The sequence below is a fragment of the Gossypium arboreum genome, chromosome 7, assembly GCF_025698485.1.
Source record: "Gossypium arboreum isolate Shixiya-1 chromosome 7, ASM2569848v2, whole genome shotgun sequence".
NCBI classification, from domain to species: domain Eukaryota; kingdom Viridiplantae; phylum Streptophyta; class Magnoliopsida; order Malvales; family Malvaceae; genus Gossypium; species Gossypium arboreum.
In genome coordinates, this window is record NC_069076.1 from 35,916,103 (window position 1) to 35,935,248 (window position 19,146).

The window sequence follows — 19,146 nt, forward strand, 5'->3', positions numbered from 1 at the left end:
GTCGGGATAAGGTACGAGGCATTACCGGACAAACATACAAACATTAAACTAAAATACGGGCCATAAAATTTCATTCATATTTCAAAACGTTCATTCACTTGCACATAGTCCCTTATTTGAGTCTACAAAGCCCAAAACATACTTTAGAAAGGGTTCGGGACTAAACTGAGAACTTACAAAAATCTTGGAAATTTCATGCTTTAAGGATCCACACACTGTGTCCCAAAGTCAGTGTTCATATACAGGTGAGACACATGGTCGTGTCTCTGTGTGGAATATACCTAGGCTATTTTCCAAGCTTTGGTCAACCTTAATCTCTTACACACTTATACAAAATCAAAAGCATATAACATAGTATTCATTTAATGATTAAATATTCTCAATTAAACCACAAACATAGCATTTGTATGTCATCATACATGTGTTTCTCATACTCATTTTACCTTGTTTATTATAGTACCGCTTATACATTTATATCAAGATTATCATCTTACCAAATATCTTCAGCTTAATCATCAAGCATTCATATTTAAAACTAGATCATATCTTTATAAAATACCACAATTTAGATGTGCACAATAACATGTTTGCCTGAAACATTTCAATTCAACTCTATACCCAACAAGCATTACATTGAGACTAGTCATATATATATATATATATATATATATACATGTCATGATACATATCATTCTCTTTGCTTTTCTTATAAACACATATCATTTATTTCATTATATCAATATTTCATATACCATAGTTTCCATGTATTCCACATATATTTATTTTCCTCCTCCTCCTCTCCATTCCACATCCTTAATGTATATAGCATTCTTGTAAGTACGATTTCACAATTTACTAATAAATGCTCACATCAAATTGTCCACACGAGTTATAGTCACTTACTTATTTATAATTTGAGCTACAGAGCTCCAAATTAAGATCTGTAAATTTCCCCTAAAACTAGACTCACATATCTTTCCACCATAAAATTTTCATAATTTTTGGTTTAGCCAATTCGTACGGTTTATTCATTAAAATTTCCCCTGTTTCACTTTCTGACAGTTCTGACCTCTCTTCACTAAAAATTAATTATCTCACAGTACAGAACTAGTATAATGTTCTTGTTGATTTATCTTGAAAATAGACATATTAGGAATTTTAAAAATATAAGTTTAAACCTCTAATTATTTTTATCCAAATTTTTGTGATTTTCCAAATTCAGAACAGGGGATCACATAATCATTCTGAACCAATCTCACTAAAACATAAATAGCTCAAAATATAGAACTCATTTTCTTGCTCTGTTCCTTTTATATGAAAATAGACTCATTAAAATTTAATTTGATATCTCATTCCATCTCTGATTAAATTTCTACTATTTTTGGTGATTTTTCAAAATCACGTCACTGCTACTGTCCAAAACAGTTTTATTACTAATTCACTCTTTCACACTTTCTTTGTATTAACCTCATTTTAACATACATATCACAAATCATTTTCACCACGTTTCATACAACACAATTATAGGCCCATGATCACAAGGTCACCATAAAATCATCCTCATGTATAACTTACTTGTTTATAACCTTACCACATCCTGGTCACTTAATGAACACATCATTCACATAACCAAGTTCCTACACTTATTCATCACAAAACTCACAAAGCAATACATAGATAGTCTCCCGTTGAACACTTCGGCTCTCTTCTACACATGGTGAACACTTAGTACCACCCATGTGACCTAGCCAATTTATCTCATAGCTCTCTTGTCCACATGGTGTCCTTCACCTGGAACCACGCAAGCGACCTAGCTACATATATCCCGTAGCTCTCTTGTCTACATGGTGTACACATAGTATCACCCATGTGACCTAGCTACATCATAATGTCTTGTAGCTCCCTTGTACACATGATGTGCACTCAGCACCATACATGTGACCTAGCTACGTTCCATCTATATTATTCAATCTTTCCGAATGTTCAACCAGGATTTCTCTCTCTTTTCCAACAATTTCACCAATCAAGTAATTATCCACAAACATATTTCCAATATTATTATAAAATATCATAATACAAGTAATATTGATGTATTACTTACATATAAACTTACATCTCATTTAATATCAAGGCAATAACATTAAATTACAGATTGCCTTATTAAAAATCATATGAACTTACAATTTCCCATAATATCCATAATCATAGAAATCACATTTATGTATGATAATTCAATGCACTTCATGTACCATAGAGATAGTTTTAAATCAATTCATAAACTTGGCACCATAATCATTTAATTTATCATAATTCAATTAATTCACTAAATTTAACTTTCAAATATAAATTACAAGATTATTAACGTATTATTATCATACCAACTTACATACTTTCAACAGCTCGAAATAATAATAAATATATCAATTTTACATTGAAACATGCATAAATTAATGCTTATTATACATATGAACTTACCTCGATACTAAAACGACCATTTTACCAACTTTCCCAATTTTCAATTTTTCTCACATTCTAGGTTCAAATCTTGTTTTCCGGGATCTAAAACATCATATTTTACTTATTTAATTAATGTACTATCCAAAATAGTCCTTAACTCAAACTTTGGCAAAATTACAATTTTGCCCCTAAACTTTTGCATATTTACACTTTTGCCCCTAGGCTCAGGAATTAAACTTCATACCTTATTATTATGTTTTATGACATGCTGATCACTTTTCCCTTCTATGGCAACATCAAATTCTCACTCTAACATATACTTATAACTATTAGGTATTTTTACCGATTAAGCCCTTTTACTCATTTTCACTCAAAACCGAGTAGCACAAGTTGTCTAACATAATTTAAAACCTCATATTCTATCATAAAACAGCAAAATAAACACATTTCACCTATGGGTATTTTTCCAAATATGAACCCTAGCTTAAATTATTGCTAGAATAAGCTTAATTAAATTACCGAGATTTCAAAAACGTAAGAACTTGAAAAACGGGGTTAGAACGAACTTACTATTGAGCTTGGAAAGCTTGAAAACCCTTTCCATGGCTTCCCCCATGCTAATTTCGGCCTCCATGAAAAAGATGAGTCAATTTTGGCTTTATTTTCCCTTTTTATTTCTTTTAATTACCAAATGACCAAAATGCCCTTCCTTACTAAACTTTCAAAAATTCCATCCATGTCCAATTTTTGTCCATCACTTAGAAATTGGTCAAATTTCTATTTAAGATCTCTTAATTAATATTTCAAAATTTTCATACTAGAAACTTCTAGAATGCAAGTTTTGCAACTGATTCAATTTAGTCCCTAACTTCAAATTGAGCACTTTATACATAGAATTACTTCACGAAATTTTCACAAAATCATGAAATCATATCATAAACCTCAAAATAATCATAAAATAATTATTTCTATCTCGAATTTTGTGGTCCCGAAACCTCTGTTCGAACTAGAACCAATTTTGGGCTATTACATGATGTGAACCTGGTTGCATCATGTTTTGACACAACTCGACGTCATCGAGAGTGGCATAAGCTCGAGGGGCCTAAGTGTAAAATGAAGCTTAATCACAACTCATTGAGCTCAATTCAACTCATTTTCAACTCAATAAGCTTGTTTGCTCATTTTGAATTTATTTTGAATTTATTTCATTTTAGTTGTTGGAAAAATTACTTGCTTAGCTAAATTAGTTAATTTGGTTCAGCTCAATTAGTCCATGCGATCTAAAGCTACTAGCTATTTAATTAATTTAGTTAATATAGTTTAGTCTAAATTCTGGCCATTTTAATTAAGTGTTAGTTCATACATAATTTTAATATGTCCAGCCTATTACATGTTTTAAATATGTTTATTTACAGTTTATTAAATTAAGTTAAGAGTTAAAAGTGTTTATTAAGTATAGTGTGTTTATATGTGTTTTTAATGTGTTTGTTAATGCTTGTAGGTGACTTTTCAGATGGAATAAGTTAAGTCCAAGGGCGCTGTTACAAAGTGTTAAATGTGACTATTCAGTTGGAATCAGTTACATTTAAGGGGTTGTTACAACATTTAAAGAAAAGCATTATGCACCATTAAATTTCAACAGTCTATTCCTTTTCTCCAAGGACTTGTTCAAGAATAGCATGGACGACAATTAAAGGAGAGTATTATACATGTTGTTGGTGTCTATTTAGCTGCCCAAGGCTGATTTAATGAAGGAATTAAAGTCGTTTTGCTGCTCAAAATGTTGAACTCTTCCAGCTTAAGTTTTCAGCTCAATTATTCAGTTGAATTGGAACATTAAATCATTTTAATAGTTTCTATTACTTAGGCTTAGAGATTTTAAGATTTTTTGCTTAGTAATTGAGTTTTATTTCATCTCATAACCATACATGAAAGCTGAATTCAAGTGACTTTTCGGCTAGGTCTCATGTAGCACTATAAATATTTTGTAATCAGCTTGTTTAGAAAGACTTTTGATCCTTTCATTAATGTTTATAACATTTTGTGAGTTTTATAACTCTCCTATTTCATTTTAGACTCAGCATGACTTATCTAGTTTGCTAGTGGCATCATCCTGTTTCTTTTAGAACTTATCACTCCTAAACCGAGTGTGGCGTTCACCCTTATACCGATTGGTTCCTATCTCCATATAGATAGTGGGTCATGGTTTAGCTATCCTTTTTTTCCACCTTTAAGTGTTCTATAAGATTTGGGTTAGTGCTCTATTTTAGTACTAGTTCTTTCTTGACCTTAAAGCCATTCGAACCATCCACATTACCATTTTTCAAACCACCCGAGTTCCTTTGTTAAACCAAACTATATCCCTTAATTATCTTAAACTATCACATAACCTTTTTGTTTAAAGCCTTACTTAGCCGAATTCGACCAATACTTTGTTCAAGAACGATACTTCTCTATTTTAACGATAGGGTAACAAACAACTCAAATCATCATCGAAACAAGTTCATGTCATTTGGTATCAGAGCTAGCTAAAATCGAGGAGTACGGATGTTCGTAAAGTTACTAGGGTAAGTATGTGATGCCCCGTACCCGAGACCATTGCCGGAGTCGAACACGAGGTGTTAACAGACTTAATTCATTTATTTACACAGTTCATTTTAAAATTTCTAGACAAGCTGGTTAACTGCATCACAATCACTTTAAAAATCATATCTCGAGTTCCAAAACTCAAAAATTGATTCTGTAAATTTTCCCTGAAACTAGACTCATATCTCCATCTACAAATTTTTTTTATAGAATTTTTGGTCAGGCCAATTAGTACAGTTTATTACTTAAAGTCTCCCCTGTTTCAGGGTTCGACTACTCTGACCTTCATGCATTACGACTTAGATATCTCCTTGTACAGGGCTTAAATACTTATATCGTTTGTTTCTAATGAAACTAGACTCGAAAAGGAATCTTTACACATAAAGCATGACTTCTAATTATCTCTAGTTAATTTATAGTGAATTTCCAAAGTCAGAATAGGGGATCCAGAAATCGCTCTGGCCCTGTTTCACAAAAACTTAAGCATCTCATAAAATATGGCTCATATGGTCTTTTCGTTACTTTCATATGAAAATAGATTCATCAAGGTTCAATTACATAATTTATTCACTATTTAATTCTATTCCTACTATTTTTAGTGATTTTTCAAATCCACAACACTGCTGCTGTCAGCATCTATTTTTAAGGTAAACTTTACCTATTTCATGGTTTTCCATGGCTCAACTAGAATTTGTCATACATAGCACCCAAAATGATTATAATGCTATGCTCAAAACATATATAAGCCATTTTCGCATGGCTATACGAATACACATTACCAAAGGGTACTTAATTAACAACAACGGTCAGCCCTATACATGCCATTTTCAAAATTGAACTAAAAGAGTACCCAAAAGTGGCTTAGATAGTGTGGATGACTTCGACTTTGACACTCCCGAGTCCGATAGCTGACGAACAAAATCTATAAAACAGAGAATTAAAGAAACAGAGTAAGCATTTAATGCTTAGTAAGTTTGAGTAATGAAATTATTTATGACCAAAGTATAGCGTTCATATGACTAAATGAATAATTGCATATATGCATGTTCTCAAAATCATACTTACTTCACGCTTCAACCATTATATTCATACACAGGGAATCAAACCTAGCTAGAGGCCGGAAGCTCGTTGATCAATTGAACGAATACTATTTAAAAGGAATCGACTTTTCCGTTGCATGTACGAACATACCTTATTGTTTGGATTTTATGAGCGTATTAATTGAAATTTTTACAGCAAGATCGCTCACTTCCAAACCCAAGTATCTTCGAGATTTAGCCAGATATAGCAACTCGCACAAATGCCTTCGGGTCTTAGCCCGGATATAGTCACTAGCATAAATGCCTTCGGGACTTAGCCCGGATATGGTCGCTAGCCCAAATGCCTTCGGGACTTAGCCCGGATATAGTCACTAGCATAAATGCCTTCGGGACTTAGCCCGGATATAGCAACTCGCACAAATTCCTTCGGATCTTAGTCCGGTTATCATCCGAATAATCATGCACATATATCAACAAATCATAACACATATATATTTCGTTTTCATTATTAGAACTCATACACAAGGCACTTATCAACCATTACCATTTTTGGCTCAATAGCCACATACAAAGAGCGTGGTTTTGATTTGCTTTATAACATGATCTCTATACGCATTCGACTGCCCGTCATAAGTATAAACTAATTACCTCAATATATAATTCAAGTAGAATCATTATATCACCGTTTATTTGTTATGCTTATGTGCCATGACCTAATCAAATCATAAACTAAGTTCCATTACTCGAAAACTTACCTCGGATGTTGTCGAACGACTTCAACGGCTATTCGATTACTTTTTCCTTTCCCTTATCCAACTTTGATCCTCTAAGCTCTTGAGCTAAATCAAACAATTTACTTCCCAATCAAACACAATCATACGACATTCATATACATTTTAGAACCAATTCATTTGAATCAATTTGCTACTTATACATCAAAATTTCCAATACAAGTATTTAGCACCTATGCACTTAAACCGGATTTGCAAACACTCATAGACCATGTCCGAATAGCTTAATTAACACCAATCTATAGCCCCTTGAACAATGAATTAAACCCATTCGATTAGCAACAAAAATAATATTTAACAACTATTGTTTTCTTTTATTTCAAACATGCAGCAGACCAATTCCTCCACATATTACAAAGACATTCAAATCAGCATTTACATCTTGGAACAATTTGTTTTCAAGTCTGCAGCTTTCAAAGATCATTTATGCATTTAATTGTCAAATTGTTACGTCACTACTAACAACTGAAACTTAGTAAGAATAACATAATATTTTAGCTATTAAACTCAATTTATCAACTCCTATAACCATAACTTACCTGCATGCAAACATTGGAATTTAAACATAAGAATTTACAAAGTTTCCTTTGAAAAACTCACTCACAAGCACATTCAATATGTCCTATTTTGGACAGCACAAGGCAGCAAAAATTATATCCCGCAAGAACACACTTAATAGTACTAAAATTTATTAGCTCATCACAACAAAAATCCATTCTTTTTAATCCTGTAATAACTCAATTAATTGGTCCCTAAACTAGACAGCATAATGCAACAAATGGGACTGTCCATACAACCCCAAATCTGCATGAAAATAGTTTGAATTTAGACTAATCATCCAAAGGATGTATGAACCTCCAAAGCAACATTGAACATACCTTAATCTAGAGAACCACCATAGCCGAATTTCTCCAAGCTCTTTCTCTTCTAGTTACGGCAATGAGGAGCAAAGGTGAAACAACTTTTGTTTCTCCTCCCATTCACCACATGTTTTATTATTCTTAATACATTATTTTATTTTGTAAACTAGTAATGCTAATAGAGAAATACATATTATCATCAATGACCCATACCATGGCCGGCCACTACTTATTATAAATGGAAATTTGACATGCAAGCCCATCATTTTTATAACATGCATTATTAGATCCTTATAGATTAACCTATCACATTTTAAAAGTGTCATACATAAGTCCTATTAACTAAATTCACATGCAATCGACTAAATCGAAGCTTAAAACTTTCACACATTCATATTCACATATTTTAGACAATAAATATCATATTCAAATACTTCGGTGACTCGGTTTAGCGGTACCGAAACCACTTTTCGACTAGGGTCAATTTAGGGCTGTCACAAAGTATTTGAAAAAAATTCAAAAAAATTCAAAAAAATATTTTTGAATGAGATTGTACAAGTGTTGAATGTATTTTCAAAGTTGTTTCTCCATCAAATTCAAACCCAAATGCCACACTTAGCACCTCTTTCTATTTTCTTTCAGCCTACCAAAACCAATATCATCAACCATCGTAACCTTTTTGAAGCTGACCCTTAGGCTTGCTTATAAGTCTAATCAAGTCTTCTACGAACTTCGAGAGGCAAAATGAGTGGTAAGAGGCACGAGAGTTAGTGAGAACATTCGAGTGTAGAAAAAAAAGCTACAAAAGAGTGCAAACACGAGTGGAGTGCCATACTATTTTTCTTTGTGAGTGAATAGTGAGGTTTTAAGTGAGGTTCAAGAAAGATGTCTCTAAGCTTAGAAATAAGAGTTGCTATTGTTGGTGGTTGGTTCGATACATCATACCAAGCATCCAATCAAAGCGAAAGGCGACGCGATAATAGAAATCGAGGCTTCAGAGAGCATGAACGTGTTGATGGTGATTTGAAGAGTAACAAGATAACCATTCCACTGTCTCAAGGTCGATCCAACTCAGAGGTATACCTTGAATTGGAAAAGAAGGTAGAATTGGTTTTTGAGTACCACGACTACTTGGGAAACAAGAAAGTGAGGTTTGTAGCAATCGAGTTCTCCGATTATGCCATGACTTGGTGGGATCAATTTACCACGAGTCGGAGACGAAACGGAGAGCATTCGATATCCAGTTGGTCTAAAATGAAAGTCGTAATGCGCAAGAATTTCCTCCCATCTTCTTACCATTAGGAGCAAATTTCACCAAGTCGAGGAATAGAGATAAGATCCTCATGAAGACAAGCATCCTATGAGTATTCAAGAAAAGATCCATATCACGAGACTTATATGCCGATGAGTTCAAGAAAAAGTAAAATAAACTTCGAGTTTGATTCCCTCTCAAATGACAAACGAAAAGGTAGATATGTCTCAACAAGTGCATCAATTTATTCATCCGTGGGGGATTATTTACGACGTGGCGAACGTATTTCAAAAGCATCAAATTACTCGGCCATGGAGGATCTATCATGAAGAGAAGATCGTCTTTGGTATGAAGATCCCTACTTTTATTCTCAATGAAAAGTTTCTCATTTTGATTCTTCCTTGTTTTCCTTATGACAGCTCTAAAGTGACCTTAGTCGGAAAGCGGTTTCGGGACCGCTAAACCGAGTTACCAGATTTTTTGAACATGGTATTTATTGTCTAAAATGTGTAAATATGAATGTGTGAAAGTTTCAAGCTTCGATTTAGTCGATTGCATGTGAATTCAGTTAGTAGGACTTATATGAGAAAATTTAGAAATGTGCTAGGCAAATGCAAAGTGGCCTAATAATGCATGTTGTGAAAATGAGGGATTTGCATGTCAAATTTCCCTAAATCTAAGCCTAGTGGCCGGCCATGACAAGGATGATGGGCAAAGAAAACATGTCCTAGACATGTTGGCCTAATACATTAAGTAAGGAAAAATAAAATAATGAAAGGGAGGAGTGATGAAAAAAAAATGAAAGAAATGGTCTCATGCATGCTCCCATTGCCGTGACTAGAGAAGAAAAAAAGAAAAAAAAAAGGTTTTGTTCATTCTTTTGGTTGTTCTTGACCGAAATAAAAAGGAAAGAAGGGAGGAAATAATGAGAGATTCGGCCATGCTTGTAGCTAAGTTAAGGTAGGTTTGATGATATTCCATGAGATGCATGCATGTTTTAAATTGTTAGCTCGAGTTCTACCTAGCCCATGGTTTAGATTTCTTTTGCTATTTGATGGAGATGAAAATCGGCCATAGATGTTGTCTTTCTTGGTTGGTGTTTTGATGTTGTTGTAATAAAGCATGAAGAGGAGTGAGTTTGAATGTTTAATAAAAGGAGATTTTTAGGTCATTGAGTTCTTGTTGTTGTGTGTGTATGTGCATGAGTATTCAGCCATGCTATAGAATTCATGTTGCAAAATGATAAATGCTTGGTACATTCGGCTATAATGGGCATTAAGATGGTGAAGTTTGATTTAGTTAAATGTTCATATAGGTTGTCTTGATGAAAAGAGAAAGTGAAGAATTAGATATCATATTTGATGCTAGTGTGGTATATAAGGGTGTTGAACTTAAATAAGTAATATTCGTCTAGCATGATAAGTATGAAATATTAAGTAGGTGAGATAATTGATGGTGAAGTGGCTAATAGGGACTTTTAATGAAATCTATGCTAAGGCCGAATGTATCAAATGCTAAATGTGCTTATATGTGTATTCGGCCAAGGAAGCATGATATGAAGCTTGATGGGCTTGAGAGATGAATGACCGAATGAGCTATAGGTCATGTATGGGTTAATTTTATGCATATGTGTGTGTGTGGCATTAGTAGTTAATGGCATTCGGCATTGTTTAACTAAAATTAGAAATGAATGCTTGAAAGTTAAATATGGTCGCCCTAGTGACCAAATGCGTTAAAAGCTAATATATGGACAAATGATACGAATGAATTGACTCTTGAAATGTATATGGTTGCTGTGTGTATGTGTCTGATTGAGAAGTAAATTTGTTTGATTTAGCTCAAGAGCTTAAAGGATCCAGGTTGGATAAGGGGAAAGAAAAAGTAACTGAATAGCCGTTGAAGACGTTCGACAATATCCAAGGTAAGTCATTAAGCATATATTTGGTATTGATTTAAATGGTCATAATATCCATGCAATTGTGTTTAATGAGATGGTATGTATATAAAATGTATGTGTATGGAATGATGACATTGTTGAATGTATAAAGGTAGTAAAATGCGTAGAGTGTTTGGTCTCGGCACTAAGTGTGCGGGTAATAAAAGGGCACGGTGACAAGATTGGCACTAAGTGTGCAAGCTTGAAAAGTATGGCACTAAGTGTGCGAACTTAAATTATATGGCACTATGTGTGCGAGCTTAAATCACATGGCACTAAGTGTGCGTGATCGATTACTAAGCACTACGTGTGCGAATTTAATATATATGTTCGATCGGTTACTTACATGGAGGGTGCGACTTTATCGAGTTGATCATGGACAGCGGAAAGAGTAAGTACCTTGAGCTCATGGCGAATAGGCACTATGTTCATGCTCGGGGTTGAGCTTGGTAAGCTTTAAATCTATGTGATGATTAAACTTGCAGTCACGTAAATAAGGTATCATGGGATAGATGAAAGTTCGTATGTTTGCATGATTGTGGTGAAAATGAGTTGATATATGGAAATTGCCTCAAATATCTTATTGAATAGAATATGGAATGTGAATGTATGACTTGGTATGAGATTGAACCGAAAGGTCTAAGGAACTATGGTATAGTTCGGTATGGATGGAACACTTAGCCTCGTTTCATTGTTTCACTTTGTGATAATTTTGCTAATGGATAATTGTGGAGTGCTTATGACTTACTGAGTTATAAACTCACTCGGTGTTTTCTTGCCACCTATTTTAGGTCTCTTGGACTCGTCTTTCCTTGTGTGCTCGGAACCGTCATCGAAGTCATCACACCGGCGAGCAATCTTTTGGTATTGTCTTCTTAGTCAATCTAGGAGAACATTTGGCATGTATAAGCTCTTTGTTTTGTGAAATTTTGGGTTGTAAATTTTAAGCCATGCGAATATGGCCTATGTGGTCGGTTGAGTGGGGTTTTAAAACTTATAGTCACGAGTCTTAGAAATCTTAATTTTGATAAGGTGGTCATAATTTGTGTTATGTATGAGGGATTATTAGTAAGGCCAAGGAAAAAAAAATTCATGAAATAGGCATAGTTATTTCAGTAACTGTTGCGGACAGCAGCAGTGATGTGAGATCGAAAAATCACTAAAAATAGTAGAAGTGGAATTAAATGCTAAAATAATTACGTAATCGAAGCTTGATGGTCTATTTTCATATGGACGAAACGAAACGACCATATGAGCTGTATTTTAAGAGATATTCAAGTTTTCGCTAAACAGGGCCAGAACGGTTTCTGGATCCCCTGTTCCGACTTTGAAAATCCATTATAAATTAACCAGAGAGAATTAGAAGTCATGCTCTATATGTGAAGATTCCTTTGTGAGTTTAGTTTCTTTAGAAACAAACGGCATAAGTGTTGGAGCCCTGTACAGGAAGATATCCAAGTCGTAATGCGCAAAGGGCAGTGTAGTCGAACCCTGAAACATGGGAGATTTTAACTAATAAACTGTACTAATTGGCTCAACCAAAAATTCAAAAAAAAAATGTGTAAATGGAATTATGAGTCTAGTTTCAGGAAAAATTTACGGAACTGGATTTCGAGCTCTGGAACTAGAGATATGATTTTTAAGGTGACAGTGACGCAGTTAGCTAGCCTGCCTGGATATATAAAGGGGGAATAAGTGAAGTAAGCCCGGTAACACCTCGTGTTCAACTCCGGTAACGACCACGGGTTAGGGGTGTTACATTCCTCCTTTTGTAATGACATTGAAAAAGAATAAAAGAATAAAAGAGAGCAAAAAGCAAAAGAGAACGAACAAGAGAAAAAATAGATTGAGAGCAAAAAAACAATGTGAGAAAGAAAAGAAAGTTGACAAAGAGATTGAGATTGAAGAGAAAAAAAAGAGTATGCAAGAAACGAGTGTTGATGAAAAATAAATGATTGAAAAGGAAGAAAATGAACTAGAAAAAGTGAGGAGTGTTTTTACTAACCATCCTGTGAGTTCTTCTTGTATTGTTTCTTCTTTTTAGGTTTCTCGAAATTCTATTGATAAATTCCAGCTTCATTAGCTATCCGATGAGAGGCGATTTTGATTGCTCGAGAAAGGTAAGAATGAAAATGACATCCACCCACTATTGTTTAAAGGTAAGCAAGGTAACGGTTTCATGTTACCTGAGTCTTAACAATTTCATTTGAAAGGTATTGATAAGAAAGCCGAAGACTTAGTTTGTGAAAGAGCTATTCAACTTGATTTGGCTGATATTCATAATCCAATTGATCATGACATTGGTGAAATTGTTAATGAAGTAAGACTAAATCATCCCGCACAAAATTTGGTCTTTTGCAATAAAGATTTGATATGTGAAATGCCTAATTTGCTTGTGTATAATGATGATTTGAACTTTCTTATTTTTTGTGTAAATCCCACATGCTTGAGTAAGTCTATTTGAATGAGACTTAATATATATGATTGTTTGAATGGTTTCAAGTTCACACCTTCTTTTTTTAACATGTGTGGATCATTGGAGACAAAGAAATTCTTGTTGCATGCTGGAACCAGTGATAAAAACCATGTTTTTAAGCCCGAAGCATGTATTCCTAAGTTGTTGTCAAGTGAAGGTGAGCATCATAATTTTATTTTGAATAAATGTGTTGAACCCTTCCATTTGCTCTAGGTTTTATCTGTATTCCTGAAAAAAAAGATGTGAATTTTGATTGCTTGCAAAATCAAAATCAAATCTTTGATTCCGGAGGAAGTTCTACATTGTGGTTTAAAAGATTCAAGCATGTTTTGCATGATAATAACTTTAAATTGATTCATGTTCTTTCTACGATGTCGGTCAAGAACTTTTCAAGTCAAATTGAAATGGTCTGCAAAAACCTTGTCTTTGATCCTGATGAATGTTGTCCCATATCATTGTTTAAGAGATTTGGACCATGGAATTTTAATTTCTGAGACTATAATCTTCGAATACTTTGTGAATCTGGTTTGTTTCTGTCAAAGAAAAAGGTAAGACTGATTTCTATTTTTGATCCTGGTATTGGTTTATTTGTCAATAAAATCTCAAAAAGTTCCTTTGTGTTTAACCTTCATTGTGTCACTAATTGTTTTGTTCTTTTGTAGGTGACGATGTAAGGTGGTACCTTCCTAAAGAGGGAGGGCATGCAAATGACCTTCTTTCTTTCCGAGCCATTTGTGGCTCTCAGAATATTGAAAATGATTTTGTCTAGATCATGAACAAAAGGGTTTGTGATCTTGAAAATTTTTTTGAGCAAATGGCCCGATTTGAGGACAAATCGTCTCCAAGAGGGAGGGAATGATGCGAACCTGGTTGCATCATGTTTCGACACAACTCGACGTTATCGATAGTGGCCTAAGCTCGTGGGGCCCAAGTGCAAAATGAAGCTTAATCACAGCTTGTTGAGCTTAATTAAGCTCATTTCCAGCTCAATAAGCTTGTTTGCTCATTTTGAATTTATTTTGAATTTATTTCATTTTAGTTGCTGGAATAATTACTTGCTTAGCTAAATTAGTTAATTTGGTTCAGCTCAACCAGTCTATGCGATCCAAAGCTGCTAGCTATTTAATTAAGTTAGTTAATATTGTTTAGTCTAAATTCTGGCCATTTTAATTAAATGTTAGTTCATAAATAATTTTAATATGTCCAGCCTATTACATGTTTTAAATATGTTTATTTACATTTTATTAAATTAAGTTAAGAGTTAAAAGTGTTTATTAAGTCTAGTGTGTTTAAATGTGTTTTTAATGTATTTGTTAATACTTGTAGATGACTTTTTAGCTGGAATAAGTTAAGTCCAAGGGAGCTGTTACAAAGTGTTAAATGTGACTATTCAGTTGGAATCAGTTACATTCAAGGGGCTGTTACAACATTTAAAGAAAAGCATTATGCACCATTAAATTTCAATAGCCTATTCCTCTTCTCCAAGGAGTTATTCAAGAATAGCAATGGACAACAATTAAAGAGAGCATTATACATGTTGCTGGTGTCTATTCAGCTGGCCAAGGCTGATATAATGAAGGAATAAAAGTCATTTGGCTACCCAAAATGTTGAACTCTTCCAGCTTATGTTTTCAGTTCATTTATTCAGCTGAATTGGAACATTAAATCATGTTAATAGTTACTGTTACCTAGGCTTAGAGATTTCAAGAGTTTTTACTTAGCAATTGAGTTTTATTTCATCTCATAACCACACATTAATGTTGACTTTTTAGCTAGGTCTCATGTAGCACTATAAATATTTTGTAATCAGCTTATTTAGAAAGACTTTTGATCCTTTGATTAATGTTTATAACATTTTGTGAGTTCTTCAACTCTCCTTTTTCGTTTTAGACTCAGCATGACTTATTTGGTCTGCTAGTGGCGTTATCCTATTTCTTTCTGAACTTATCACTCCTAAACCGAGTTTGGCGTTAACCCTTATACCGATTAATACTAGTTCTTTCTTGACCTTCAAGCCATTCAAACCATCCACATTACCATTTTTCAAACCACCCAAGTTCCTTTGTTAAACCAAACCATATCCCTTAATTATCTTAAACTATCACATACCCCTTTTGTTTAAAGCCTTACTTAGTCGAATTCGACCAATACTCTGTTCAAGAATGATACTTCTCCATTTTAACGATCGGGCAACAAACGACTTGAATCATCATCAAAACGAGTTCGTAAATGTTCCAATTCAGCTGAAAACTTAAGCTGGATGAGTTCAACATTTTAAGTAGCCAAATGACTTCAATTCCTTCATTAAATCAGCCTTGGGCAGCTGAATAGACACAGCAACATGTATAATGCTTTCCTTTAATTGTTGTTCATTACTATTCTTGAACAATTCTTTGGAGAAGAGGAATAGGCTACTGAAATTTAATGGTGCATAATGCTGTTCTTTAAATGTTGTAACAACCCCTTGAATGTAATTGATTCCAACTGAATAGTCACATTTAACACTTTGTAATAGCTCCCTTAGACTTAACTTATTCCAGCTGAAAAGTCACCTACAAGCATTAACAAACACATTAAAAACACATTTAAACACACTATACTTAATAAACACTTTTAACTCTTAACTTGATTTAATAAACTGTAAATAAACATATTTAAAACACGTAATAGGCTGGACATATTAAAATTATGTATGAACTAACACTTAATTAAAATGGCCAGAATTTAGACACATTTATTTAGACTAAACTATATTAACTAACTTAATTAAATAGCTAGCAGCTTTAGATTGCATAGACTGATTGAGCTGAACCAAATTAACTAATTTAGCTATGCAAGTAATTATTCCAGCAACTAAAATGAAATAAATTCAAAATAAATTCAAAACGAGCAAACAAGCTTATTGAGCTTGAAATGAGCTGAATTGAGCTCAACGAACTATGATTAAGCTTCATTTTGCACTTGGGCCCCTCAAGCTTAGGCCACTCTCGATGACGTCGAGTTGTGTCGAAACATGATGCAACTAGGTTTTCATCATTCTATATTATGATTCCTCTATAACGCTTTTACTAATGCGATCCTCTTATTTCTCAACTCTTTCACTTCTTTGGCTAAAATACAAACAGGCTCCTCTTCATAAGATAGATTTGGCTCTACTTCTTTGTCTTCAATTTGTACCATATTATCTTGATTTGGTCAATACCTTCGTAACATAGACACGTGGAACACATTGTGAATCTTTGATAGTGCTGGTGGTAATTATAACTGCCCGGTTTTAGCTAAATCAGAACAGTGGTTTTGGAATCACAAATCTGAGGTTGTGGAATTATTTTAATATTATTTTTGGTGTTTACAACATGTGAATATGTATGTGTGAAAATTTCGTGAGCTAATTTTATCGTTTAAGAGCTCAATTTGAGAAAAAAGGACTTAATCGTGTAAAATGCAAAAGTTGCATTCTACTTGTTAAAGTGTTTTGCTTGCTAAGAAATTTAAATGTGTAAGTCCTTATGTGGTTATTTGACCTTTAGTTAATGGGATGGACAAATATAGTCATCCATTAAGTGTGTTATAATGTTTAATTAAGGGTTATTATAGTAATTTATATATTAATGACTAATTAAATAAAACAAATGATAAAAATTAGTAGGAATTATCATCTTTCTTATCGAAATTCAAAGGAAGAAGAAGCCATTGTTGGGTTTAAGGGTTCGGCAATTGCATTAGCAAATTGATATTGATATTATCTCAGTTTTTGATAATTTCTACGTTTTTGTGATCGTTGCTTTGTGTACTAGCTAGCTCGTGTCTTAATTTTTGAAACTGTTAAAGATTTTGAGAGTTGACGTTGATGAGTTATTGTGTTCTTTGATTTTTGATGATGAAATATGAATTTTTAATGTTAGATTATAATGTTTTGTAAAGTGATTTTTAGTGAAATTGCATAAAAGGGATTTATTTGTGAAAAGTGTAAAATGTATGATTCAATGTGTGAAATATTAATAAATATAGGTTGTTATAGAGCCTACAGATATTCGGCTAGCTTCAGTTTAGTTGAAATTGTTGTAAATTGTGTTTTTATGAAATAGGGACTAAATTAAGAAAATGTGAAATTATAGGGGTTAATGTGTAAAGTTCCCAAATTGTGTGTTTTGGATGAAATTGAATGAATTGAGGAATAAAAGAGTTAATTTTGAATGTATATAGATCAAGAACAAAAGAAATCAGAATTAGATTGGGGGAAATTGAAAGTTGTCGAATAGTCGACCCGATACGTTAACCTCTAATACGAGGTAAGTTCATATGCAAATACATGCTTTAAATTGAATTAGATATGTATTAGTTGTCATTGAATTGTAATAAGCATGAATGAAAAACTATGTGTAAGAAACGGCAGAATTACGATGTCTGGAAGTCCCGCGCGAACCTTAGGAATGCTTAGGATGCAAATGCCATGACATTAGGTTTATCGAGATGAGATTACATGTAAGACCATGTCTGGGACATTTGCATTGTATTGAGATTACATGTAAGACCATGTCTGGGACATTAGCATCGTTATATGATTTTGTGTAAGACCACGTCTGGGATGTTGGCATTGATATATGATAACATGTAAGACCATATCTAGGTTATGGCATTGTATGAACTCTACGAGATATCCAAGCATCTTTAGTGATTTTGAATGGTTCAACGGGCAAGGTCAGGTCGAGAAAGAATAGGTGAACGAGATAAGTGACTCAGGTACATACGAGATTTATACAAGTACTGAAAAGAGAAGTATTTGAAGTATTAAATGGTGAGAATAAATATGTGTACCATGGTAAAGGTTTGTGATCATATATGTGATTAACTATGCTTAGTATATTTGAATTGATATGCAAATGTTCTTGATAGCTTTATTTGTATATGGCTTACTAAGCTTTAAAAGCTTATTTTGTGTGTTCTTTCGAAGTTTTATAGATTATCGAAGCTAGCTTGGACTCGGGGATCATCAGGAATATGTCATTGTACTATCGATCATCTCGTTAGTATTTTTGGAAGCTTTGTATATATGGTATATGGCATGTATAGGCTAGTGTCAATTTAATATGTTTTGAGTTATGATTTTAGCCATGTGATTTGGCTTATAAATGTTGGTATATGGCCATTTAAGTTGGCTTGAATTATATGCTTGATAAATGATATATGAGTATATAATGTTCTAAGTATTGGTTTGTTTGGGATGGTTGCTTTTTTGATTGGTTGTTAATTGTGGTAATAATGCTTGGAAGTTGGCATATTATGTTTGATTTGAGATGACCATATGGTATATTAAGTGACTTGAAATAGATGATAGGTTGATGAGTTAATGTATTTGGAAATGAGATAAATTGTGATGATTATGGTACATTATTTTGGTATGTTTTGAATATGGTGCAGTATAAGAAAAAGAATTTAATATTATGATATATTCGAATTCTTGTAAGACAGAGTTAGAATGAGTTCAGAATCCCCTGTTCTGACTTGGGAAAATAACTAGAAATTGTAGAAAAATATTATGGGTTAGAATTCATATGACTAGTCCTTAATGAGTATATTTTCAATAGAATCAGATAGGAACATTATCCGAATCCCGTACTAAGAGATAAATAAATATTCGTGAAGAAAGGTCTAAGCTGTCAAACTGTGAAATCGGGGAGACTTTGAATAATAAACATACTTATTGGCTAGACCAAAAATTCTGAAAATTTTATGGTAAGAAGATAT